This window comes from Dermacentor silvarum, chromosome 4 (assembly GCF_013339745.2).
Source record: "Dermacentor silvarum isolate Dsil-2018 chromosome 4, BIME_Dsil_1.4, whole genome shotgun sequence".
NCBI lineage: Eukaryota > Metazoa > Arthropoda > Arachnida > Ixodida > Ixodidae > Dermacentor > Dermacentor silvarum.
In genome coordinates, this window is record NC_051157.2 from 144,816,776 (window position 1) to 144,842,643 (window position 25,868).

The 25,868-nt window shown below is 51.1% G+C and overlaps 1 protein-coding gene across 3 annotated transcripts in view; it reads right to left on the bottom strand.

The window, feature by feature from the left end:
• The window catches only part of LOC125944803 (uncharacterized), a 204,956-nt gene that overhangs the window by 70,172 nt on the left and 108,916 nt on the right, over positions 1–25,868 (bottom strand). The gene's annotated exons all lie outside the window — the stretch shown is intronic.

The window sequence follows — 25,868 nt, forward strand, 5'->3', positions numbered from 1 at the left end:
TCGTAGTACGGCTTAATGCGACAGACGTGGACAAGTTCGCGGCCGCGATTGCGCAGGTCTGTCGGTGGCTTGAGGGGCTCCACGAGGTAATTGACGGAGGACGTTTGCTCCAGAACGCGGTTGGGTCCGAGGTATTTCGCGACAAGTTTTGCGGAGAGGCCGGGTGTGGGAGCGGGTACCCGAAGCCAGACCAGAGAGCCAGGGGAAAATGTTGGTGCGGAACGGTCGGCAGGTTGACGGGATTGCTGTTGCCACTGGTCCTCGGTGGAAAAAGAGCGGGCAAGCTGGCGGCATTCCTCAGCATGTCGAGCAGCTTCAGACAGCGGAGTACTTTCGGCCGCATCAGGTCGATATGAAAGAATTGTATCGAACGTATGAGATGGTTCTCGGCCATATAGAAGAAAGCATGGGGAAAATTCAGTAATTGCTTGGGCCGCAGTATTGTACGCATACGTCACGAAAGGGAGAACTTGGTCCCAATTTGAATGATCAGAGGCGACGTACATTGATAGCATATCACCAAGAGTACGGTTGAAGCGTTCTGTCATGCCGTTAGTTTGCGGATGGTACGCTGTACTTGTGCGGTGAATGATTCGGCATTCGTCGAGTAGTGCCTTCAAAGCATCGGCAAGAAAGGCTCGGCCTCTATCGCTCAAAAGTTCGCGAGGGGCACCGTGGCGCAGAACGATATGGTGTAACAGAAACGATGCAACGTCGCGGGCGGTGGCAGTCGGCAGAACGGCGGTTTCAGCATAGCGGGTCAAGTGATCCACGGCAACAATAATCCAGCGGTTCCCTGCTGGAGTGGATGGTAGCGGTCCGTATATGTCAATACCAACACGATCAAAGGGACGACTAGGGCAAGGAAGGGGTTGTGACGGGTAGACTTGTCCGGGAGGTAATTTACGGCGTTGGCACTGAGTACAGGAGCGAACGAACTTTCGCACGTAGTTATACATGCCGCGCCAATAAAATCGGAGGCGTAGTCGAGCGTAGGTCTTGAAGAGGCCGGCATGCGCGCACTGCGGGTCCGCGTGGAAAGCGTCGCAGATAAGGTCACGGAGATGTCGGGGTATCACAAGAAGCCACTTGCGTCCGTCAGAAAGGTAATTACGACGATAAAGAAGGCCATCGTGGATGCAGAAGTGGGTAGCCTGGCGGTGAAGAGCGCGAGATGGTGAAGAGGTGGATGGATCAGAAAGGATGGTGATGAGAGCACTGATCCAGGGATCCTTGTGCTGCTCCGACGGCATGTTGTGCAGTGCATGTGATGTAAGTGCGGGCTCAAGGGCGGATAGGCAAGCGTTGTCAGCTGCGACCGGTGATCGAGAAAGGGCGTCAGCGTCCGTGTGTTTGCGGCCTGAACGGTAAAGAACGCGGATGTCGTACTCCTGTAGCTTAAGGGCCCAGCGAGCAAGTCGGCCAGATGGGTCCTTCAGGGTGGACAGCCAACAAAGGGCGTGGTGGTCAGTGATGACGTCGACAGTGTGACCATACAAATAAGGGCGAAATTTCCCAAGGGCCAAAATAATGGCTAAACACTCTTTCTCTGTAACCGAGTAATTAGCCTCGGCTTTTGTCAGAGTTCGGCTCGCGTAGGCGACGACATATTCATCGAACCCCGCCTTCCGTTGCGCGAGTACGGCACCGAGTCCGATGCCGCTGGCATCGGTGTGGACCTCGGTGGGGGCGGCAGGGTCGAAGTGATGGAGAATAGGTGGCGAGGTTAGCAGGCGGCGTAATTTCGTGAAGGCGTCATCGCAGGCGGGTGACCAAACTGAAAGTTCGTTGTCGCCGCTTAGAAGGTCTGTCAGGGGTGCACTTATTGATGCGACATTTCGAATGAAACGTCGGAAATACGAGCACAAACCAACGAAACTTCGAAGCTCCTTTAACTTCGTCGGTTTTGGAAAGTCAGCGACGGCGCGGAGCTTGGCTGGGTCCGGAAGAATGCCGTCTCACGAGACAACATGGCCAAGAATGGTGAGCTTTCGGGCACCAAAACGACATTTTTTAAGTTGAGTTGAAGTCCCGCGTCAGTGAGACATTTCAGAACGTGCTCGAGACGGCTGAGATGTGTATGGAAATCAGCGGAAAAGACAACGACGTCGTCTAGGTAGCAGATACATGTGTTCCATTTGAGGCCGCGTAAAATATTACCATCATCTTCTCAAAAGTGGCTGGAGCGTTACACAGGCCGAAAGGCATCACGGTAAATTTATATAATCCGTCAGGTGTCACAAATGCTGTTTTATGTCAGATCAGATGGTGCCATAGGGACTTGCCAGTATCCGGAACGTAAATCCAGCGAAGAAAAGAACTCCGTTCCCTGCAAAACAGTCGAGGGCGTCGTCGATGCGCGGTAACGGGTAAACGTCCTTGCGCGTTATCTTGTTTAAGACGTTGGTAATCGACGCAGAACCGAATAGAGCCATCCTTTTTCTTAACAATAACGACCGGTGACGCCCAGGGACTGCTCGAAGGCTGTACAACGCCGCGCTTGAGCATGTCATCAACCTGGTCATCAATTACACGGCGCTCCGAGGCGGAAACCCGATAAGGGTGTTGCCGTAGAGGTGCATGACTGCCGGTATCAATCTGGTGAAAAACGGTTGATGTGCGACCCAAACTGGAAGCAGGGCTGTCAAAAGAGGCGCGGAACTTCTGCAGCAGAGTGAGCAGCTGGCTTCTTTGTGAAGATGACGTTTCATCGTCGATGGAGCGGTTGAAAGCGTCGAGGAGAGCCTGATCAACCGCGGGGTCGCAAGAAAGTGCACTAAGGTCCGTAGGAGCAGAAGCCGTAGGAGCATCAAAGATCCAAAAGGTGTCGACCGGCTGAACAAGGCCTAGGCATTCGCCATGAAATAAAGGTAAAGGGCACGCCGTGGGATTGTCGACGAGCATCTTCGTGGCGCCACTGCGATGAGTAAGGACAGCAAAGGGCAGCGGAGAACATTTGCGGCGAAGGAAAACTTTAGAGGGCGTACAGAGAACACTGCCCTCAGAAATAGCCGCGCACGATACAGGGACAAGCAGGGAAGAGCACGGAGGAACGGCATTGTCTTCGGACACAAACAGTTTATCACTAGAAGGGCGGTCGTCGATTGGCTCAAGATTGTGAAGCGCAGAAAGTTCAAGTTCGGCGTGGCAACAGTCAATAACGGCGTTGTTATTTGCAAGGAAGTCCCAGCCTAATATAATATCATGGGAACACGAGCGCAGCACGACGAATTCGACGGTATACAGAACTCCTTGAATGAAGACCCGCCCAGTACAGGCAGCAAAAGGCGTAATGTTTTGAGCGGTCGCGGTTCGAAGGGAGAGGTCGGATAAAGGCGTCAGAACTTTTTTTAGTATGCGACAGAGTTTGGCGGAAATTACAGACACTGCGGCTCCTGTATCGACAAGTGCCAGGACGGCGACTCCTTCGACATAGACTTCAATTACGTTGGCTGGAGAGGGACGAGGACTTGAGCATTTCGACGTAGACGCAGTTCGTGCCTCGGCAACTGCGGCCATCAGTTTTCCTGCTCGGTGGGTCCGGCACGGCGACGCATCGGAGAAAGCGAGCGACGACGTGGAGATGGTGAGCGGCGGGTAGGCGCGGTTGAGCGATCAGGACAAAAGGAAGAGGTAGGATGGCTGGAAGGCGAAGATGAAAATTGAGCGGGGAACGGTGGCGCTCGCCAGATGTTCGGGAAAGGAAGCATGCGACGACGGCAATGGCGCGCGACATGACCAGCACCACCACAAGCAAAACATATTGGACGGTCATCGAAGGTGCGCCATTGCTGGGGGTAAGCTCCGACTCGTGGCTGAGAAGTCGGAAAATGCTGTCGATCTGGTAACGGCATAGGAGGCGGCGAAAAGGTCGGTGGTCGATGCATAGCGGGCGGCGAGAGCGTTTGTGGGCGAGGTCGGGCAACTGCTTCGGAGTACGTGAGAGGTGCAGTGACTGGCGTCGGATCACGTGCTGGAGGAATGGCTTGCGAAACTTGCTCCTGGATGAAGTCGCGGATCGTAGGTGCCAAAGCGGGTAGTGGTTCCGGGATGCAAGACATCAAAGATAGCTGGCGAGCGACCTCTGCGCGAACGAATTCCTGAATCTTCAGAAACAGGGTAGCATGGTCGTCGCTGACACCAAGGCTGGACACAGAGTCGGCGGGCGCAGGGGGACGTCTGGTGTGAAGCCGTTGCCTACGCAACTCGTCGTAACTCTGACACAATTCTATCACTTCAACGACAGTGCGAGTACTCTTCGATAATAACATTTGGAATGCGTCGTCCTCAATACCCTTCATTATATGTTTGATCTTCTCTTCCTCTGACATCGACGCGTTCACCCGTTTGCAAAGGTCAATAATGTCCTCAATGTAGCTCGTGAAATTCTCCCTGATCTCTTGGAATCGTGTGCGCAAACGCTGTTCTGCACGGAGCTTTCTTACTTCTGGCCGACCGAAAACTTGGGTAAACATGGTTTTGAAGACCAACCACGAAGTGAGGACGCCTTCATGGTTTAGAAACCACAGTTTCGCAACGCCCGAGAGATAGAAGGCTACGGTTCTCAACTTGGTAGCATCGTCCCAGTGGTTATGGTCACTCACTCGCTCGTATGAAGAGAGCCAATCGTCAACGTCTTTTTCATCTGTGCCAGAGAAGATAGGGGGATCTCGCAGACGTAAGGCGCCGGAACAAACCAGGGTGGGCGGCGCCGTTGGAGGAGTTGGAGGAGTCCCGCTTGCGTCCTCGGGCATGATGGGGGGTAGAGTGCGACTCCGAAGTTCCAAGGTGGTCGAAACCCAGGAGACTCCACCACTTGCTAAGAGGTTTATTGGCAACGGATGCAGGCGAACGGGTAGCACTCACAAGCGTTCGGCCAAGGACAGCAACCACGAGCTCAAGCCGGTGGCGATCCTGCTGAGGCACAGGTTACTTTTCTTCATTACAAATCATATTGTTACGAGACTGCGCGCAATGGGACAAAGATGACCTTGATCATTTGGGTGAAGAAGACGACGATTGAAGAGATTGTCTTTCCGCCATCTTGGCAGTGCTACAGCTCGCTGTATAAATTTTGTAAGTATATTTTCAGTGATGCCGTTTCCCGTGACATTTTGGTGGAGGTGCTGGCTAATACTCAAGACGGAACTCCGCAGCGGACGTGTCCTGGCAAGTTGCACAATGTCAACAGGCGGGGATATTGAGTCAACCGCAACACCGGCACCCCAGCCGGCGATCTTGATCGAACCCCGCGACCCAGGAACCTTTTGCGGCACCGACAACGTCGACGTTGATGAATGGATTAGTAATTACGAGCAGGTCGCAACCAACAATCGGTGGGACCCGACAGTGACACTCGCTAATGTCGGTTTCTACCTCAGTGGGACAGCGCGCGTCTGGTTTGACACTCACGAAACGCAGCTGACCAGCTGGGATCTATGTAAGCAGAAGCTTCGTGACCTACTTGGCAAACCAATTGGCCACCAGAGCGTCGCTTCGAAAGATCTCTCCTGTCGCGCCCAATCTCCCACCGAGTCGTACGTGTCGTACATCCTTGACGTTATCGCCCTTTGCCGTGGAGTTGATGCCACCATGACCGAGGCGCACAAAGTAAGTCACGTCCTGAAAGGCATTGCTGATGATGCTTTCAACTTGCTGGTCTTTAAGGACTGCTCGACCGTTGAAGACTTTATCAAGGAATGCCGGCGGTTTGAAGCACTGAAGAGTCGCCGCATCGCCCAACAATTCATGCGGCTTCCAAACACGGCCGCTACATCGTCCTGCGCGGACGTTCAGCCGACCAATCAGCAACCGACCACCGATAGCCTTGTCCGCATCGTGCGTCGTAAAATTCAGGCGGCGTCGCCACCTTCCTATTTCGCACGCCCTTCCGACGATCCCCGACCGACAGTCGCTTTAATACAAGCCGTCGTGAGGGAAGAGCTGGCTAACGCAGGACTCCAGCCTGTTGCATCCCTGCCTCACCCTCGGGCCAGTTCTGTTCTTACGCCTTACAGAAATACAGCAACGCTGCGCCACTCTCGTGATCCTGCCCAGTGGAGAACCCAGGACGATAAGCCCATATGTTTTCATTGCCACGGCGTTAGACATATTTCCCGTCACTGCCGGTATCGCCAACCTTCCTCCCCTCGCTCATTTTTTGACATTCGCCGCGACGACAATCGGCCCCTGGAGTGTCCCGCTCGTAACAACTCACCGCTCCGAGACGCTCATGTACCAACCCGCAGCTCCAGCCGTTCACCTTCTCCGCAGGATCGTCGTGGCCGGTCCCCTCTGCCCCGCCGCTATTCATCGCCGCACCCCTCTGGCCGCTCTTCCTAGGAAAACGGAGCAATGCAGCTCCCGCAGGTGACGCTGCATTGGACCCACGACCTGCAAAGCCTCTTTTAACCTTGCCCACGCACGAGAACCAACTTGCCGTAGAAGTGGATGGCCTACCTGCTACTGCCCTTATTGACACCGGTGCACATATTTGTATCATGAGCGCTGATCTCCGTGAACGCTTACACAAAGTGCTAACACCTCCATAGTCCCGCACTGTGCGTGTCGCTGACGGCGGAACTCCGTCCGTGCTTGGAATGTGCACCGCACGCGTGAGCGTCGCTGGCCGCCACACTTCCGTGTTGTTTCATGTTCTTCGGCACTGCCCTCATGACGTAATCCTTGGATTCGATTTCTTGACTGACCACTCCGCTGTAATTGACTGCTCGGCCGGTGTCGTTGAACTTGACTTCCACGCTTCACTAGACGCTCCTGACGTAGTCCAGAGCCAGCTCTCTGGTGCCGAGTTTGTTCGTTTGCGGCCCCAAGCACTCACCTGTATTGTAGCTTGCCCCAGTGTACCGGATGATGACTATGTGGTTACTCCGTCTACCAGTGTCCTTTTGTCGCACAACATTTCCTTTCTCACACTGTTGTGACTGTTGCGACCAACCAGACTTGCTTGCCCCTCTTGAACTTCGGACTCTGTCATCAAGTTCTTCTCCAAGGCATAGTTTTGGTCACCCTGTCACCATCAGATGAGTGCCAGATTTCATCACTGTCACCTGATCCTACAGCAACAATTTTGTCCACCGACGCGCCCACTTCTCCGTCGGTACAGAGCGCTTATCACAAAGATGATTGCCCCGGACCTCCTGCCCTCCCAAGTAGACGACATCCGTCATTTGCTCGTCACGTACTCCGACATCTTCGACTTTGACGGCCGTTCCTTAGGTCAAGCCTCTCTCGTCAAACATCGCATACATACTGGCGATGCGCCTCCGATTCACCGGCGACCTTATCGCGTGTCACCATCCGAGCGCCAAGTTATTCAACAAGAGGTTGACAAAATGCTTTCAAAAGGCATTATTGAGCCGTCCGCGAGTCCATGGGCTTCCCCTGTTGTCTTAGTTAAAAAGAAAGACAACAGTTGGCGATTTTGCGTTGATTATCGGCATGTCAGTAAGATCACCAAGAAGGATGTATATCCTCTTCCACGAATTGATGACGCTCTGAGTTGCCTTCACGGTGCGACATATTTTTCATCCATCGACGTGCGCTCTGGTTACTGGCAGATCGCCGTGGACGACACGTACCGTGAAAAGACAGCATTTGTTACAGCTGACGGCGTCTATCAGTTCAAAGTTATGCCATTTGGTTTGTGCAATGCCCCGGCCACATTCGAGGAAATGATGGACACGCTGTTGCACAGCTTTAAATGGTCTATCTGCCTGTGCTACCTGGACGACGTGATCGTGTTCTCCTCGAAATTTTCGACACACCTCACACGTCTTTCATCCATCCTGTCAGGCGTTGCGTGCGGCTGGGCTACAACTTAATTCGTCGAAATGCCACTTCGGTTGCCGCCAAATTACTATCTTCGGGCTTCGTTGATTCAACTGGCGTCCGTCCCAACCCCGCCAAGGTTCGTGCTGTCATCGAGTTCCCTGTACCAACTTGTGCCAAGGATGTTCCGAGCTTTGTGGGCTTGTGCTCGTATTTCCGCCGATTTGTCAGAAATTTCGCTGACATAGCCCGTCCACTAACACATATTCTCAGGAAAGACGATCCGTTGTCGTGGGGTTTCGCTCAAGCCACAGCCTTTTCACACCTTATCATGCTACTCACTACCCCGCCGATTCTCTCCCACTTTGATCCCAATGCTCCAACTGAAGTACGCACAGACGCGAGTGGCTGTGGCATTAGTGCTGTTTTAGCCCAATGCCAACGTGGTTGTGATAGAGAGATTGCATACGCCAGCCGGCTTCTTTCACCTGCCGAGCGCAATTATTCCATTACCGAGCGCGAGAGCCTCGCTCTTGTTTGGGCAGTTGGCAAATTTCGCCCCTACTTATACGGGCGGCCTTTTACTGTTACCACTGACCACCACGGTACTGGACTATGGTACTGGCTTTCGAGCCTTACGGACCCCACTGGGCGTCTAGGTCGCTGGGCTATACGTCTACAAGAATTCACGTACACTGTGGTCTACAAGTCTGGCCGACTACACCATGATGTCGACTCCTTGTCCCGGCACCCCGTTGATGCCCCCGAAGCTACCACGGAGGATACACCGCCTGGCCTTTTCTCGCTCTCCGCTTTCAGCCACATTGGTGACGAGCAACGGCGGGACACGTCTGTAAATGTTCTCATCATCCGACTGCAGTCTGACTCGTCGGACCGGTCACTTCGCCTGTTTGTGAGGGTAAATTGCGCATTATATTGCCGCAACATGCACCCCGAGGGACACGGAACTACTACTCGTCGTTCCCGTACATCTTCGGGCGACCGTATTCGAGCAACTGCATGATGCCCCTACAAACGGCCACCTTGATGTTTCCAGGACGTATGAGCGTGTACGGCGGCGATTTTTCTGGCCCGGTCTCAACCGTTCGTTTCATCGTTATGTCACCGACAGCGAGTCGTGCCAACGCCGGAAAAGGCCATCTCTTCCTCCAGCTGGGCTCCTCCAGCCTATTGACATACCAGCCGAGCCATTTTTTCGTGTTGGCCTCGACTTTCTCGGCCCATTCCCTCTCTACACCGCTGGAAATAAATGGATTGCCGTTGCTACGGATTATGCGACCCGTTACGCTATCACAAGACCTCTCCGGACCAGTTGCGCTACAGACGTCGCCGACTTCTCGCTGCAAGAAGTAATTTTACGTCACGGCGCTCCTCGTCAGCTTCTCACCGACCGGGGTCGCTACTTCTTATCTAAAGTCATTGAAGACTTACTTCGTTCTTGTGCCACCAAACACAAACTTACGACTGCGTACCACCCCGAAACCAACGGTCTTACTCAACGTCTGAATCGAACTATCACTGATATGCTCTCTATGTATGTTTCGTCTGATCACCATTACTGGGACACTGCGCTACCTTTTGTCACCTTTGCCTATAACTCCTCACGCCATGACACCGCCGGCTACTCTCCCTTCTATCTTCTCTACGGACGAGAACCAACGCTCCCTTTCGACACACTTATTTCGACTCCTGACGCACTGCCTACTGAATACACGCGCGACGCCATTGCTACAGCAGAAAAGGCACGTCACATTGCCCGCCTTCGCCTCTCTGCGTCGCAGTCACGGCAGAAGTTGTACGACGCCCACCACTAGGACGCCCACTTCACTGCGGGTGATCTTGTCCTTGTCTGGTCCCCGTCTCGGCGTGTTGGCCTTTCTGAAAAACTAATTTGGAAATACTCTGGGCCCTATCGCGTGCCTGCGACAATTGACAGATGTCAATTATGAAATAGCACCACTCGATCCTACCAGGTGTTCTCCTTCCTCAAACGTCGTGCACGTGGCCCGCCTCAAGCCATACCTCACGCCCACCACCCTGTCATGGCGCCGGGTCGGCGCTTTTCCGGCCGGAGGTTAATGTTACGAGACTGCGCGCAATGGGACAAAGATGACGTTGATCATTTGGGTGAAGAAGACGACGATTGAAGAGATTGTCTTTCCACCATCTTGGCAGTACTACAGTTCGCTGTATATATTTTGTAAATATATTTTCTGTTATACCGTTTCCCGTGACAATAATTATCATCATCATCATCACTTCATATTTACGTCCACTGCAGGAAGAAGGCCTATCCCTGCGATCTCCAATTACCCCTTTTTGCGCTAGCTGATTTCAACTTGTGCCTGCAAATTTCTTAACTTCATCACCTCACCTAGTTTTCTGCCATCCTCGACTGCGCTTCCCTTCTCTTGGCACTCATTATGTCACTCTAATGATCCACCGGTTATCCATCCCACGCATTACAGGACTTGCCCAGCTCCATTTTTTCCCTCTAAATGTCAACTAGAATATCGGCTGTCCCCGTTTGCGCTCTGATCCACACGGCTCTGTCCCCGTATCTTAAAGTTAGGGCTAAGATTTTTCGTTCCATCACTTTTTGTGCCGTCCTTAACTTGTTCTCGAGCTTCTTTGTTAACCTCCTAGTTTCTGCCCCATATGTTAGCACCGGCAGAATGCAATGATTGAACAGTTTTCTTTTCAACGACAGTGGTAAGCTCGCAGTCAGGATTTGGAAATGCCTGCTGTATGCACTCCAACCCAATTTTATTCTTCTGTGAACCTCTTTCTCATGATCAGGGTCCCCTGTGAGTAATTGACGTCGATTAATTCATTTTAATCTTCCTCAAAACTTCTCTACTTACCTTGTACCGCTACTTATGCCTCTAACGGATCTGGTCGTGTCAATCTCTGAACGCATCAATATTGGTATCAATACTGCTAACGTCTCTTACCTATCTGGATTGCTGACCGGTTTATGCTCCCGCCCACTTTTAATCTAAGCGCTACTGAAAGGATACGCTACGCACTGGTCTCATGGGGCAAATACCTTCCTTTACACTCGGACGTGCTTAGTAGTCTCGGGATTTCTACTGCAGCATACACGTGCCTCATCTCGATGCGAATATTGGCTCCGGTATGTTTTTAGCCTTAAGCAACCGCCTCGAGCCTCAAATAGCAAGCCACGGCTCTTTGTGTTATCGTACAGATCTTTCACATGTGATTTCTTTCTTCCCATTTTTTGCAAATCTCAATGGTCTTCTTTGTTTCCATTCTGTTCATCCAAATCACTGTTCCTGTTTCCCTCACTTGCTGTTTGAAGACCTCTGGTAGTCTATTTAGACTTTCAATTATCATGTACTTGGTTGCGACCTTTATTAACCCTTTACTACATTCGGTGTCTACGCTTTTCAGGTACAGATATTTGTGCACTTTAGCCGCCCATTCATTTTCGTCTATGTTCCTGAGGCCTTCTTCAAAACTAATTTTATTCGGCCCTTCTCTGACTTCAAAAGAGGCCCAACCCACGTCAGCTTGCACTGCCTCATTTGTGGTTTTACCGTAGGCTCCCAAAATCCGGACTACCAATCTTTGGTTAACTTCCAACCACGACAATTTATCAGATTTGAAGCACAAAATGGCGTTTGCGAATGTTAACGCTTGCACCACTACTCCTGTCCAGATGTCACGCACCAGCTTACATTTATTGCGGTCCCAAAGTGCTGTTTCATTATTGCTTTTTCGGCTTCCTTTTATTTTCAGACTATCTTGGTGACTGCATGAGTAAGTCTTTCCTTCGTTTATGTATATCCCTAGGGCCTAGGTACTTATATTGCGTGACTAATGGGCATGATTTGCTGTTCAATTGACACCAAGTAACTTTATTTATATATTTATTTAATACATACTGCAGACACGAAGTATATGCAGGATGAATGAAATACAACATTAGGTCACAACAAGTAAAACAATGCTGATACAACTTTTTTAAGAGCAAGTCATTTCAGTTAATTATGGTGCGTGGACAGAAAGAGTATTTAAAGGGCCCCTAAACCACCTCCGGTATTTTTTAAAGATTTCAAGTAAACGCGCGCATCGATTTCCGAATGCCGTCACGGTCAACGATGCGAAACGCTGAAGCGCTACGCGCCGCGGGCGCGCCACAAAATAAAAAATAAAGAAACAAACACCGCTGGGGATACCAGACCTTTCTGGTATCCCAGCGGTCGTCACGATGTCAGCAGGGTGCATATGGTGATGTCAACACCGGTTACTACGCCCATTGGTCGAACAAAGACGTACGACTTCCCGTTAGTCTGCTAGCAGGTACGCGCGTTCCCTGCTATTCCTCGTCATGTTGCTCGCTCGTGCGCCCTTGCCAATCGGTAATTACAGCCCGCAACGTAAGTGCCAAATCGCTCACGTTCCATCCACCAAATCGTGCTTACCGGTTTGATTAGCTGGCCGGACAGTGTTGGCCTTTCTAGACGTGCGCGCGAAGGGGCCATAGCGGCAAGCCTCGCATGAGCACGGGCCGGCACGGCAGCCACAGCGGGGAGCCACAGCTGGTAGCACGTTACCGGCACGGTAACTCGCCGCATGCCGTTTGCCATGCGGGGGCCTCCGTTGGACGACAGTTTTGCTCGCGAACGGCGAGATTTTCTTGTGAAGTAAGGATGAGACCGGAACCCATTTGTGCGGCAGCCTCACCGCCGCTGATCGCTCGACGGCGCCGATATCGTAGCTATAGGCCTTCTCCGGTTCACTTCAAAGCTAAAGCGGACGGCGCTTCGGAATGAATCTCCGACGCTCGGAAGCTGTAATATTTCCTTACTGTTGTTGTCGCTCTTCGCAATAATTGCACACAAAGAAGAAAATACGTTGATATTAGCGGCGCCGTCGGCTGCGATGCGAGCACAGCCGAGCCGGTCGTCTGCCGTCGGTAGCCGTGGGCTGTGGCTGAGCCAACACCTCCTATACAAGTATATAGGAGGTGTTGGCTGAGCTCGACAAGTATCGGAGCTCTCGTTTGCGTTTAACGTTTGACCGTGGATATCGTTTTTCATAAAATGTACAATTTACGCATCACTTTATCAAGCGGAAATTGTTTTGCTTGGAACCGAAGCTGCAGCCGATGTTTTCGTCGGTGGTGGCGGAGGCGCGCAGCTTCGCGGCCGTCGATTGGCCCGTCGATCGTGCTGCGGGCGGTGCGACAGCCGAACTACAGTCTATTTTGGACACCTCTCGCGCGGCAGATGTTCTACCGCACTGGAGGCGGGTTCGCCGTCGGTATATTTGCCGCTAGCGTGGACGTGCCTTAATCGGAAGTGGACAGTGATTTGAGAAGCGCGTTGGCGATGACGGATGTCACGTGACATTTGGAGGAGCACTCCGCGAAGAGTAGAGACCAGCCGACGAGGAGAGCAGCGAAGGAAAGAGCGAAACGAGCGAGCGCCGTGTTTAGATCATCAAACACGTGTAACTCCGCTATTAGGGCACCATTTCAAAAAATTCTCTTTCCTACGTGTTCGTTGTACACTCGTGCACAACTGCAATACCACAACTACATTTCCACCTCGGGGTGGTTTAGGGACCCTTTAGATTGGTTGGTTCGGGCTAAATAAGGGGTTAGAAAATTTTGGTGATATTGACGAGTAGGTCTTGTTATTAGTGTGCTTACATACTCGTATCTTCATTACAGATCATAATCCTGATTCCCGAGAGCGGAAGGGGAGCCGAGAGGAGATGGTCTGCCCATGCGCTGAATTGCCGCCGCATGGGCGATCTCTTCTATGCTTCCGAGGGTGGGGCAGGGTGGCGTTAATTAGGGAGGGCTACGCTTGTCCGCGGCGTCAGCTGCTGAGGTCAGTACGCGGTAGCAGCGGATCACTGCTACTGCAAGGGGCTTGGCTCCCTATGGTGTTGTCGTCGCTGACACTAGTGGCACGATTTCCCCGCGACGAAGGGCCGCTCTCGTCGTTGGTGGAACGAAAGTTTGCGAAGAAAAGCGTAGTGCCACGCAAGACGGTCTGTGCAGTGAAGATGGCTGTGACATGGCACCAGAGTAGCGCGCGTCGTCTGTATGGAAACAAAGAGCTGCATTAGCGGAGGTGTGTTTGCGGCAGCTGTTGTGAACCGCGCCCACGCGTCACCAACGCGCTGCCTCTCGCGATTTCTCGATTACCGAGGCGGTCGCGCCCCACTTCGCTCCGCTTGCTATGTGTTGCATGAGACAGATTGTCAGGGCCAGCTACGCTACTCACAGCGTTCTCTTGCTAATATAAACTGTGTACCTACATAATCATAAATTGAAATATTGACATGCGAAATGAAAACACGAGATAGAGCTGCGCTCCAATTCCGCACTAGGAAGTATGGTAATCGTCGGTGAAATTTTTCGCCATCCACTTTGGCAGTATCATATGGCTCTCATATGGTTTCCATTGCCATTGTATATATCACAGACGTTACCGTAACTTTCCTGCATAAGCTCGGCTAATCGTTGTCACCACATTTTTTAATAAATCATCTTCTAAAAATCCTCATTTCTATCCCTAGTTTTATACATTTGCTCTATGGCATTAATCAGCCAATCTTTATTCATCCCGAAAAATATGTCATTTCGTGCGACATTAATGTTACCGCTGTCCAGTGGAAGCGCTATCTATTGGCAGATGGGGGGGGGGGGGGGCGCTCCGTCAATTATAGGTCGAGAAAACACCAGAGGAAAGTTTAAAACAAGAAAAACCATTATCCCACTGTAGTGCACTACACTTTTTGCGCATGTGTACCAATGTACAAAGAACGCCTGCTCTAGACAGACGTAAGCATGATGGTAGGTAGGGTGACGAAACGGCACACAACAACAAAGAAGGGACACGCGCAAATCACTACACTTGCAAATATGTTTTTTTGTTAGAAACGAAGCCTAAATATGTCCAATGCGTGATATCGAAGTGAACAGGTGAAAAAAAATCGTAAATGAAATCAATCTCTTCTTTCAATAAATGTATTAAAGCACGGCAGATACACGTGTCGCCACTGCAATGTATCGTATCTTTCTGGTGGTCGAGTCAAAATCCCAATAGGCCGGTTGCGCAATCGCAATAGTGCGATTCGGTGGTGGTTTAGCGCTGCACACATGGTGGAAGTGCTAAAACATAAGAACAAGAGAAACAGCGTCACGAATAGCTGTATTTCCGCTGGTGCTTGTTTATGCAACGTCCAGTTGAGATGTTATAGCAACTGCCAATAATCGACGGTATATATAATGCACTGGGTTATGGGTTATGGATTATGCGTGATGATGAATGCACTACTCAAGGCTCGCAAGCAACAAACTTCTTAATGTGTTTCATCGAGGATTCCTTTCTTCGATAACTATGCCTAAGCACGTTCGTTAACAGCTGAACAGATCGCGTCTATCTTGTGTTTAGCCGAAAATGTTACCACGACGGCCATGTGCTCCTCCATTTTATTCGACTTTTGATATAGGCAATGAATATACGTTAAGAAAGCTGTTTGTTTTACAAATCTTCAGACTTTGTCGCCATGTGACGTTTTCGGCGCCAAGCTTTAGTCCCCTCAGTACCTTCTCGCCGATGGACGGGATAACTTGTTTAGGAAAGCCGACATATTTTGGTTGTCCAACCGGCATGAAAAGCTTACTTTATAATTGTGACAGCATGATTTCACGAAGACTAGTTACCATAGTGCTGTTTATAAACAAACTGGCCAAATTTGAAGGAAGCGGGGGTGTCCTTTGGCGTCAGCGTACATTTCACAGCCTGTTATGGGCTCAATCCCATAGCAGTTTCGGTTGGCGACGTTTTACGCCACCGCCGACACCGGTGCCCGTCACAACTATCGCCACGAAGAAAAAAGATACCCAGTTTGAGCCGGCATCGAACTCGGGTCCTCTGCGCGGAATTCCACTGCTCTACCGCTGCGCCACGCCAGCGCTTGCTAGCGGCTGCGAAAACATGCCCTAAACACTAGAATTCAGAGCTGTTCTCCGGAGCCGCCATTTTCTCGCGACGGTGGCTCCGCGGTGCGAGCATTGGCTGTGGACTGCGGGCACTGCGAATCGCTGCACTGGCGGAAGCAGGAGCGGTGGCAATGAATTCTTCTTCAATGGGACCGTTGACGCTTAAATTGATAAGTGCAAGCTCATTTCACTTCTGCATTATGAACGCATGACGAACGCAGTTGAACACGCGTCGGATCGAGGGCACGCTTTAGTTTTCTTAAGTTTCGCGGTATCACGGTCGCAATGAGGGCGACGCACTTTCGTTTGCGGAAGACGTATCCATTGGTTTTCGCGCATCGTAAAGCGAGATATTTTGTTAGATTAGGTGTTCCGACAAGTGCAAGCCATGGTGCCAGATAATTAGTGCCAATAAGCATGCTACAGATGCACGTAACGTCTCTGTGCGCTGTCACAGAGCCTTTGCAGTGACACGACACTGTGTTGTGGCGAAGCTTTAGTTGTTGACAAAAGTAAAACTCACAAGGTATAAAACTAGATTTTATTGCGATAGCAATTATATGGACACTTCAACCGGATTTCTGCCGTCGGCGTCGCCGTCGTCGTCGCCGTCGCCGTGAGGTTCCGTATAGGTAAAATCTTCACCGCGCGCCGTATGCCCCAGCGGAAGCGTGCGGGGACGCGCGCTACCACGGAGAGCGAACGCACTTAATCTCCCACGCGCAAGCAAGGAAGCGGAAAGCCAGAGCCGGAGGGAGCAGGGGGGGGGGGCACTTCTACACTGCCAACAACCGCGCTCGTCTCACCCGCACCGTCTCTTATCTCCCCACGGCTCTGACCTTTATGCGTCGTACATTCGCCGCTCAGTTTCCGTTGAAGCGATAGACCGCACGTACCTTCGCCGCTGCGGCGTATATATGCGCTTGCTGCCAGCGTTTTGACAGTCGTCTGCAGTCATTCAGTGTGGTCTATTCATGTTTGTTTGTGCGCGCTCACACCATGCTTGTTCATTCAGTTAGTAATAGTCGGGCCACATTTTCCAACGCACGCTACACATGCAATGCTGCCCGGATCGGCAGTGCAGCGCTACAGGTGTGTCCCTTCGCACGCGTTGCCCACGGGAAGCACTTCTCATCAACACCACCGTTTCACACGCGCCTTCTCGTGGTCATCTAGTCTCTCTTCATGTCGGTCTACTTACGCCGCAGCACACCTGCTTACTTAATCAGCTCATGATTACTACAATTTATATTTCTACCAGAGCCGCTCACCTTACATCGTATGACATTGCTGTGTTGCTATCGCATTCATTGCTTCGCCCTTAGGGCGAAACTGTGACATTTTATTCGTACCTCGACAAACTATCCCAATCAGGGTAGCCGTTTTCCAAATGCGTTTCACACCTCGTGTAAAGTTACTGAGTGAAGAATGCGACGAAATTAACAATATTGCCACAAAGCACTGTTTGTTTTCTTTTGAACTGCCTCTGAAAGCTTCTCCATTAGCCTCCTTGGCTACGCCATACGTGATCAAAGCGCGCTTGCTTGAACACTCTAAGAAAAAAAAACGAATACTTGGGGAGCCCTTCTGCCATGCAACAATAATCATGATCTGGTTTCCTAGCCTTTGATTTCTTGAAAGCTCATCGCTCGGCGCTACCATGTTCGTGCAGTGGTTACGGTGTTCGGCTGCTGACGCGTAAGACGCGGATTCGATCCTGGCCGCGGCAGTAGCATTTCAATGGAGGCAAAATTCTAGAAGCCCGTGTACTCTGCGATGTCAGTTCACGTTAAGGAACCACAGGTGGCCGAAATTTACGGAACCGTTCACTACAATGTGCATTATAATCACATGGTGGTTTTGGCACGTAAAACCCCATCATTTACTAAGACGAAACTTTTACGTGTTTCATGCGGAGGTGTCCTTTAGAGAGTTGGCAATGGCCTTGTCGAAAAGCGGGCGTTGCTGCGGATGGCAAAAATATGTGACGTGGCCCTATGGAAATGCATATACCCGATCACATGTATCGCATACCTCGCTCCATACCCAAGTCCGTGATATGCGGGTATGAGCCACATGGGGTTTTACATGTAGGAAAATCCTATCATTCGGTAATGTGTAACCTAATGTGTAGCTTAATGTATAACTCAATGCATGACTAAATTTTCACCAGGCTTTCGCCTTCAATGGTTTTAAAGAGTGTCACACAGTTATGTTTCTTCCCCTCCTCCAGGTCTTCCAGGCAGACGATTCTTCAAAGAGTCCTCGTAGCCGTACGGTGACACATTGCACTCAGGGAGGCCAACTTAGGATTACATCAGTTTATTGTAGGACAAAGTGGCATACACCGACTAGCGGCGGCCGATTCTCGGCTCGCTCGCTCCCCCATTTCATCTCTACACACTCTTTTAAATCCCTTGCGAATAGGGACGGGACCCTTGTTTTAGGTCGCCTCTCTCACATTCTACCAATCAGTTCTTTTCCAAGTAGGCGCGATCATCAACAATACACACTGTACCCGCCCCCAATTTCCAGTCCGGTTTTTGGAACACACAGACCAATATCACTTATACGAACGCCACATGGCCCTCTTGCTCGAGGTTCACACGCCCCGGTGCAGTTGGCCCGGTGCAATCGCATGCCCCGCCAACACACAAATCGCCCCGCGAGCCACTAACCCTGGACGTGCCGCAGAATCGTACTCGAGCACGGCGTTGCCGCCAGGTCTCCCGTTACATACGTATGCTCGGCGGCGTAAACTGCGTGTCTCCCACACCGCAACGGGAATGCCGCCACCCCCGGCAGTGCCCGTGTTTGTGTTAGCCCCCGAGAACGCGCCTATATGCCGCTGAGTGACATGCGCGCGGTGAGGCGGCTGCTTGGCCTCTCGTTACGTGCGCTTCTCCGTTAAATGTCCGTATATCTTAGGCACCGCAGTGGAAGTGCTCTATCCCCAGCGGTCCCTGTCTTGAAAAGCAGCGCTGTTCTAAGAACCCAAACGACGTCGGCTGTGAAAGAATAAACAACCGCGCGAGTGTCATGCTTGTGGCCCCCGGGTGGCGTTCAATGCATGCAAGGCTGATTGTATCAGCCAACTTAACTCCTCCCCACCGAGAATGTTGTGGTACACTTGTTGTATACACAACACACTATTACAAAAAAGAAAACATGGAGGGCAAACCGTGACTTTTTCACGTTACATAAATGAACAACCGCGACGTTGTAACCTCGGCAATGCACCAATGCATTTAGGTAAGAACATTTTTCTTTGTATACAAGCACTGCTACATGTGTATATTCAAAGTCTTAAGAGTTTATACAATCTAGTAGTTTGCAATGTACTGCTATTACTTTTTGCCTTTAATAGCGTTCATGCACAAACAGTTCACGTACAGTTCGCTCCACTTCACACAACACATTTCATAGGCAGGTTGGGCCGCTACCCTATACATTCCTTGGTCCACCATGTCACAACCTAAGATGCAGGCGGTATTATTGATTTTTTTTGACAGATTGGCGACACGTAGTCTTACTCTGTTCTTGCTTGTGCGTGGGTGTCGAGCCTTCACAGCGCATCAGCGCATTTATTGAGGGAGCCCTTAATGTGGGCGAATTCAATATCACATTTCTGCAAGGCCAGACTCCATCGCGTAAGGCGGGCACTCGACGATGCTGATTTAGTTAGGTATGTAAGAGGATTATGGTCCGTAATGACCCTAATTCTCGCACCAAAGAGCCATGTGTCCAATCGACCAAGCGCCCACACAATTGCATAGGCTTCTCTTTCTATAGCAGACCATCTAGTCTGCTGCTGGCTAACCTTCTTGCTTAAGAATGCAATGGGCCTTTGCTGTCCATCCATTTCTTGGGCCAGGCACGCTCTCACGGCTCTCTCTGAAGCGTCTGTGGTCATCACAAACTGTTTCTCGAGATCGGGAACAGTAAACATAGGTAATTTACTCAACTCAACTTTCACCGCGTCCAACGCGAGCTGCGAGTCATTGCTCCATGGGATTGCATTTGGTACGCGTCTGTTTGTGAGATCGGTCAGTGGACGTACTATTTCCGAGTATGATGGAATGTGGTCCCGATAGTAATTAAACAAACCGAGTGCGCTACGCAGTTCCTTCTTTGTAACTGGCGGTTTGAGCTGTCGAATGGCCTGAACTCGTTCTGGGTCTGGCGAATGAGATCCCGATCCCACGACATGACCCAAATATTTCACACTTTGCTGAGCGAATTTACACTTGGAAGGATTAATATTCAATCCCGCCTCTTTAATTGTCTGGAGCACCTTATCTAAATAGTCCAGATGTTGTTCCCACGTCTCAGAATACACAGCCACGTCATCTATGGACGCACAGGCGTAACCGATGTGCCCCTGCAGAACCTCATTCATGATCCTTTGGAAAGTAGCGGCGGAATTACGCAGCCCATATGGCATCACTCGCCATGCAAACAGCCCTCGAGGCGTAGCAAACGCCGTGTACTTCTGCGAGTTCTTTTTTACTGCTATCTGCCAGTAGCCTCGTGTCATATCTAGCAAGGTGATGTACTTTGCTCTGGCGACCTCGTAAAGCAGTTCTGTGACGTTGTTCATTGGAAAACTATCCGGCTCCGTTATGACGTTCAGCTGACGATAGTCAATACAAAGTCGGATAGTTGCATCTTTCTTAGCCACGCACACAATGGGACGCGCATAATTACTTTCGACGGGATACACCAGTCCCCATTCCAAGAGCTGTTCGACCTGGCGTTGCACTTCATGACGAAGTGCCACAGGTACGCGATATGGGTAACCTTTCGCTGGCTTGGCATCTGGTATAATATTTATTTTATGTTCTCCCACTCTGCAATGCCCTGGTTTTTCGGAAAATGCCTCCTCATAGCGGTCTACTATTTGTTCAAGCCCACTCGCCTGCTCTTGCGTCAAGTGTGCACTCGCGCGGACAGCGTCTCGAACACTTCCCCCTTCATCTGAAGAGTCAGGAGTGCTGTCTACCTCACCAAACTCCTCATCGCCCTCAAAGATCACTTCTACATTATTCACACGGGCGTGATATCTTCTCAGCCGATTCGCATGGATCCACCGCTCTGATCCGTCTTCAAACGTGACAATGTAGCTGTCCTGCCGCTTCTGTTCTTTGATTGCTGCCGGTCCGATCCACTTTGGTTGCATCTTATTCTGCTGGTTTACATCGAACACTAGAACCTCCTCGCCAACCCGAATTGCTTTAGCTCTTGCTCTCAAGTTGTACCTGCCAGCGTATGCCTGTTGCGTTTGTATTATCCGGTCATCAACTCTCTCTACTGCCTCGGTCATTCGCTGTCGGAGAGCAATCAAATACTCTATCACCGCCTTGTTAAGACCAGTGGGTGGCGACCAATTTCCTGTTCATGTCTTCTGTAGTATACTTAGGGGACCATGCGGAACGCGTCCATACATAATCTCAAACGGAGATGTTCCCGTGATTTCATGCGGGACCTCTCGGTAGGCCCAGAGGATGCATGTTATGAAGCGGTCCCATTCACGTCCGTGCTCGCTTATTATACTCCTCAGCATCGCTTTAAAGGTACCGTTCCAGCGCTCGACCAGCCCGTTGCTCTGTGGATGTTCCGGCGCGGAGAACCTCATATTTATTCCCAGCCGTTGCGCAAGTTCTCTGGTTAATGAAGCTGTAAAGTTGGTGCCCTGATCACTACAAATAAGCTGAGGGATACCAACTCTGGAAAATATATCCAGTAGCGCTTGGCACGTTGCCCTAGCAGTCAACGCACGAAGCGGTATCACTTCAGGCCACCTCGAGCATAAGTCTATGACACATAGGGCGTACCGGTACCCTCGCGCTGAGGCGGGCTCAATTGGTCCTATGCAGTCTAAATAAATGACCTGAAATGGTTCCTGTGGTCGGGTCAGCGGCGTAATTGGCACCCTGTCAGTTGTCTTTTTTCTTTTAAAAACCTGACATACGTGACACGTCTGGCAGTGTCTCGTAACATCAGCTGGAAGTGTCGGCCAAAAAAATGCACTGCGGATTCTCTGCTTGGTTTTCTTCTCTGAGAAATGCCCCCCGCATGGCATATTATGAGCGAGGGTGAGCACCTCCTTTCGGCGACTTTGCGGCAGCACGAGCTGCCGACAGGGCCTGCTATTCAGTATCTCTCAATGTAACAATAAACCTTCTTCTATCACCATACCATGTGTACCTGCTCTAGCCTGATCCCACGCATTTGCCAAAGATGGGTCCTCTCTCTGTTCCCTAGCAAACGTTGGGTCAGCCGTACCTTGCTCCGCAAAATGCAGTGAAGAGTCCTCCTCTTGCACTCTTTCCGCCTCAGCATGTTCGGAGCTCACGCTCGACTCAAGCTGTAACCCTGGAGCTTCGTCGGGGCCATCCTTGCGTTGTGTTATCTCAGTTTCTACCTGTACTAACCCCGCCGCGTGTTCGGCGGCCTTCTCTCTCTCTTTGTCGAGCTCTTCAAAAACGTCGGGAGTTAGCAAGGCGTCCACGTCCTGCGCTAACTCATCGGTAACCGCACACAATGTCAATAGTTGTGGGTTGGCTCCACCATCCTTTGCGGGTAAACTCAAAGGCACGTACGTGAGATCTGCCAGTACCGTGTGCCCGAATGCTCCGCGCAAGCGTACCTTACCACGACCTCCTCCTTTTACTTCATCTGGTAGCATGCTTCCTTTAAGTATAGTTATGTCGGCTCCTGAGTCAAGACATGCCTTGAATGTTTGATTGCCACATGCCACATCCACCCAAGTTATTCTAGACATTGATTCTGAGCCGCTTGTTGCTACTCCTTCATTCAACTCGCACCCGGCCCTTCCCGCGAACTTTGACTCCTGCTGTGTGTTACCGGCTTGGTAGGTGTTCGCTGCCTTCTGTTTAGTCTGGGGGCAACTCCACTGTGCGTGACCAAATTTCCCGCATCCGTAGCATTTCGGGGAAGAGCGCTGCTGTTCGTTCACACGCGGACTACCCAGAACTTCGTTCGTTGGGACGCGTGGCTTTAATTCAGCCTTTCTTCGCGCCTCAGCCCCTTTTTGGCGGTGCCCAGCTCCGCATCCTCAAAATTTTCGGCGAGTTGGGCTACCTCTTTCGGTTTAAACCATGCCCCTGTTTCGTGCTGGAGAACATAAGCGCGCAACTCGTCCGGCATCATCTGTTTCGCGCGGTCGGAGATCATGAGTGTGCGGAGATCCTCCAGTGTCTTGATGTTTCGACTACGCAGGTAGTAACCAAGTGCTACTTCTAGCTTAGTGACGAACTGTCCCCAGCTCTCATTACCTTTTCGGCAAGTGTAAAACCTGCGCTTATACTCCTCGGGTGTCAATTTTAACTCCGAGAGTACGAGTTCGCGGATTTCTTCATACGATAAAACTCGGTCATCGGATTCGTTTGCTACAAGAGTACGAGTTCTGTCGTTCAGGAATGGGACAATAATGGACCCTGCAACATCTTGTGGGATTTCACAGTCTCTCAGCATATTTTCAGCGCTCTTAAACCACGCTGGCACTAGCTCATCTGACTCTGGCATTGGCGCGAGTACTGCTCTTAAGTTTTTAGCGTAGTTACCCAATTTTGATCTTTGCCCACTTTCGTTCTCCTGGGTACTATGTTCTTGCAACTTCAACGTTTGAAGCTGAATTTGCAGTCTCAGCATTTCTATGTCTAGCTCCTTCTCTCTGAGCCGTGCAACCGCACCTTGGCTATTGGAATCGGCTGTAGTAATATGCCCTTCCGAGGCCTCTAACCCCGCTAAATCTGTCTCATTCGGATCTGATTGAGTGGTTATTTCTCCCGCTGCGTGCTGCATCTGCGCTCGCGTGGTGACCGACATGGTGCTCCCGGAGAAAATAGGGTAGGGCCTACCTGAACTCGAATTTGTCGTGGCCACTTGGCGAGCCGACAGGTGGTGACGCCAGTTGAATTCGTTCAACGCTGGTCGTCGACCAATCACCCGGTCAGTCGACCGGGTCGTTCACCGCGAATTGTGGCTCCTTGCGATCCTTTTCACGACGCCGCTGGTGGTCGATACTGCAGGGCCCAAGCTGTGCAAATGCCGACTCCTTGACAGAACACTGTTTTGGTACCCTCCACCTGTTGTCCCACAGGCTTCCGTCAAACGCTGGTCCGGGCCTCTCACTAAGATGTCACCACGGAATCTTGAGCCTTGGCTCCTGGAACTTCTTGCGAGAATAATGCTCCAGCACTCTTCCCAAAACGATAGTTGTCACCAGCCCTGATGCAGCAAGTCACTCGGACTATCCTGGTCACGGCACAAGACATGTTTCTTCTCCCCCTCCAGGTCTTCCAGGCAGACGATTCTTTCAAAGAGTCCTCGTAGCCGTCCGGTGACACATTGCACTCAGGGAGGCCAACTTAGGAATACATCAGTTTATTGTAGGACAAAGTGGCATACACCGACTAGCGGCCGCCGATTCTCGGCTCGCTCGCTCCCCCATTTCATGTCTACACACGCTTTTAAATCCCTTGCGAATAGGGGCGGGACCCTTGTTTTAGGTCGCCTATCTCACATTCTACCAATCAGTTCTTTTCCAAGTAGGCGCGATCATCAACAATACACACTGTACCCGCCCCCAATTTCCAGTCCGGTTTTTGGAACACACAGACCAATATCACTTATACGAACGCCACAAGGCCCTCTTGCTCGAGGTCCACACGCCCCGGTGTAGTTGGCCCGGTGCAATGGCATGCCCCGCCAACACACAAATCGCCCCGCGAGCCACTAACCCTGGACATGCCGCAGAATCGTACTCGAGCACGGCGTTGCCGCCAGGTCTCCCGTTACATACGTATGCTCGGCGGCGTAAACTGTGTGTCTCCCACACCGCAACGGGAATGCCGCCACCCCCGGCAGTACCCGTGTTTGTGTTAGCCCCCGAGAACGCGCCTATATGCCGCTGAGTGACATGCGCGCGGTGAGGCGGCTGCTTGGCCTCTCGTTACGTATGCTTCTCCGTTAAATGTCCGTATATCTTAGGCACCGCAGTGGAAGTGCTCTATCCCCAGCGGTCCCTGTCTCGAAAAGCAACGCCGTTTGTTCTAAGAACCCAAACGACGTCGGCTGTGAAAGAATAAACAACCGCGCGAGTGTAATGCTTGCGGCCCCCGGGTGGCGTTCAATGCATGCAAGGCTGATTGTATAAGCCAACTTAACTCACACCAAGCAGAACATTAAAAAATTGGCGCTCGCCACATTCCTATCAAGAATGCTGACGACGGCATAATGCCGCCCTGACGAGTAGCTTTAGTAGATACTTGGTACTCACTCAAACCGTGAGTAGCAATGGCACAAACAAGAGCCACGCACAAATAAACATACGGTAGTCCACCGATTCCCGCAGTCCACGCCTAGAGATGGCGCCTAGTGTGGAGAGTGCAGGAGCGCGCCCGCAGCCTGCGCGCGAGGGTAAAATAATATGGTCTATACACAAGTGCTAGCGCGCCAGGAGTCACGCGATGTGAGATGCGCGTCGCGAAGTGTCGGTACGTGCACACTTTCCATTGCAGTTGCATATTATTGCACCAGGTGGTAAGTCATGTAGCATTTGCATCGTTTCGTGCCACTTGTCACGGATGGATAGATGGATGGATGTTATGAGTGTCCCCTTTGAAACGGGGCGGTGGATTGCGCCACCAAGCTCTCGGTATTGTTTTGCCTGTGTCCTACCTTTATTTTTGAGAAAACACACAAATACTAAGAATACGAGCATCAAACTTTTTGAACCTTTACTGGCAACTCTGTTTCTGTACGTCTCCGTTGTTCGTGCTCTCCCTACTTTTCTGCCACCAAAACTCCAACTGCCTCTTAGTAATCACTATAGCGGACATGTTTACTTTGCCCCTGCTATCCCTGAACACAAGGGCTTCAAGGAGGTCAGAGGAGCCTAGACTTGCAGCTGGGTAGATTTCTTCACATTCTAATAAAACATGTTCCACCGTTCCTCTACCTTACCACAGCAAGCACATGCGTCTTCGTCCTTGGTGTATCTCGCTTTATAACTACGCGTTCTAAGGCATCCTGATCTCGCTTCGAA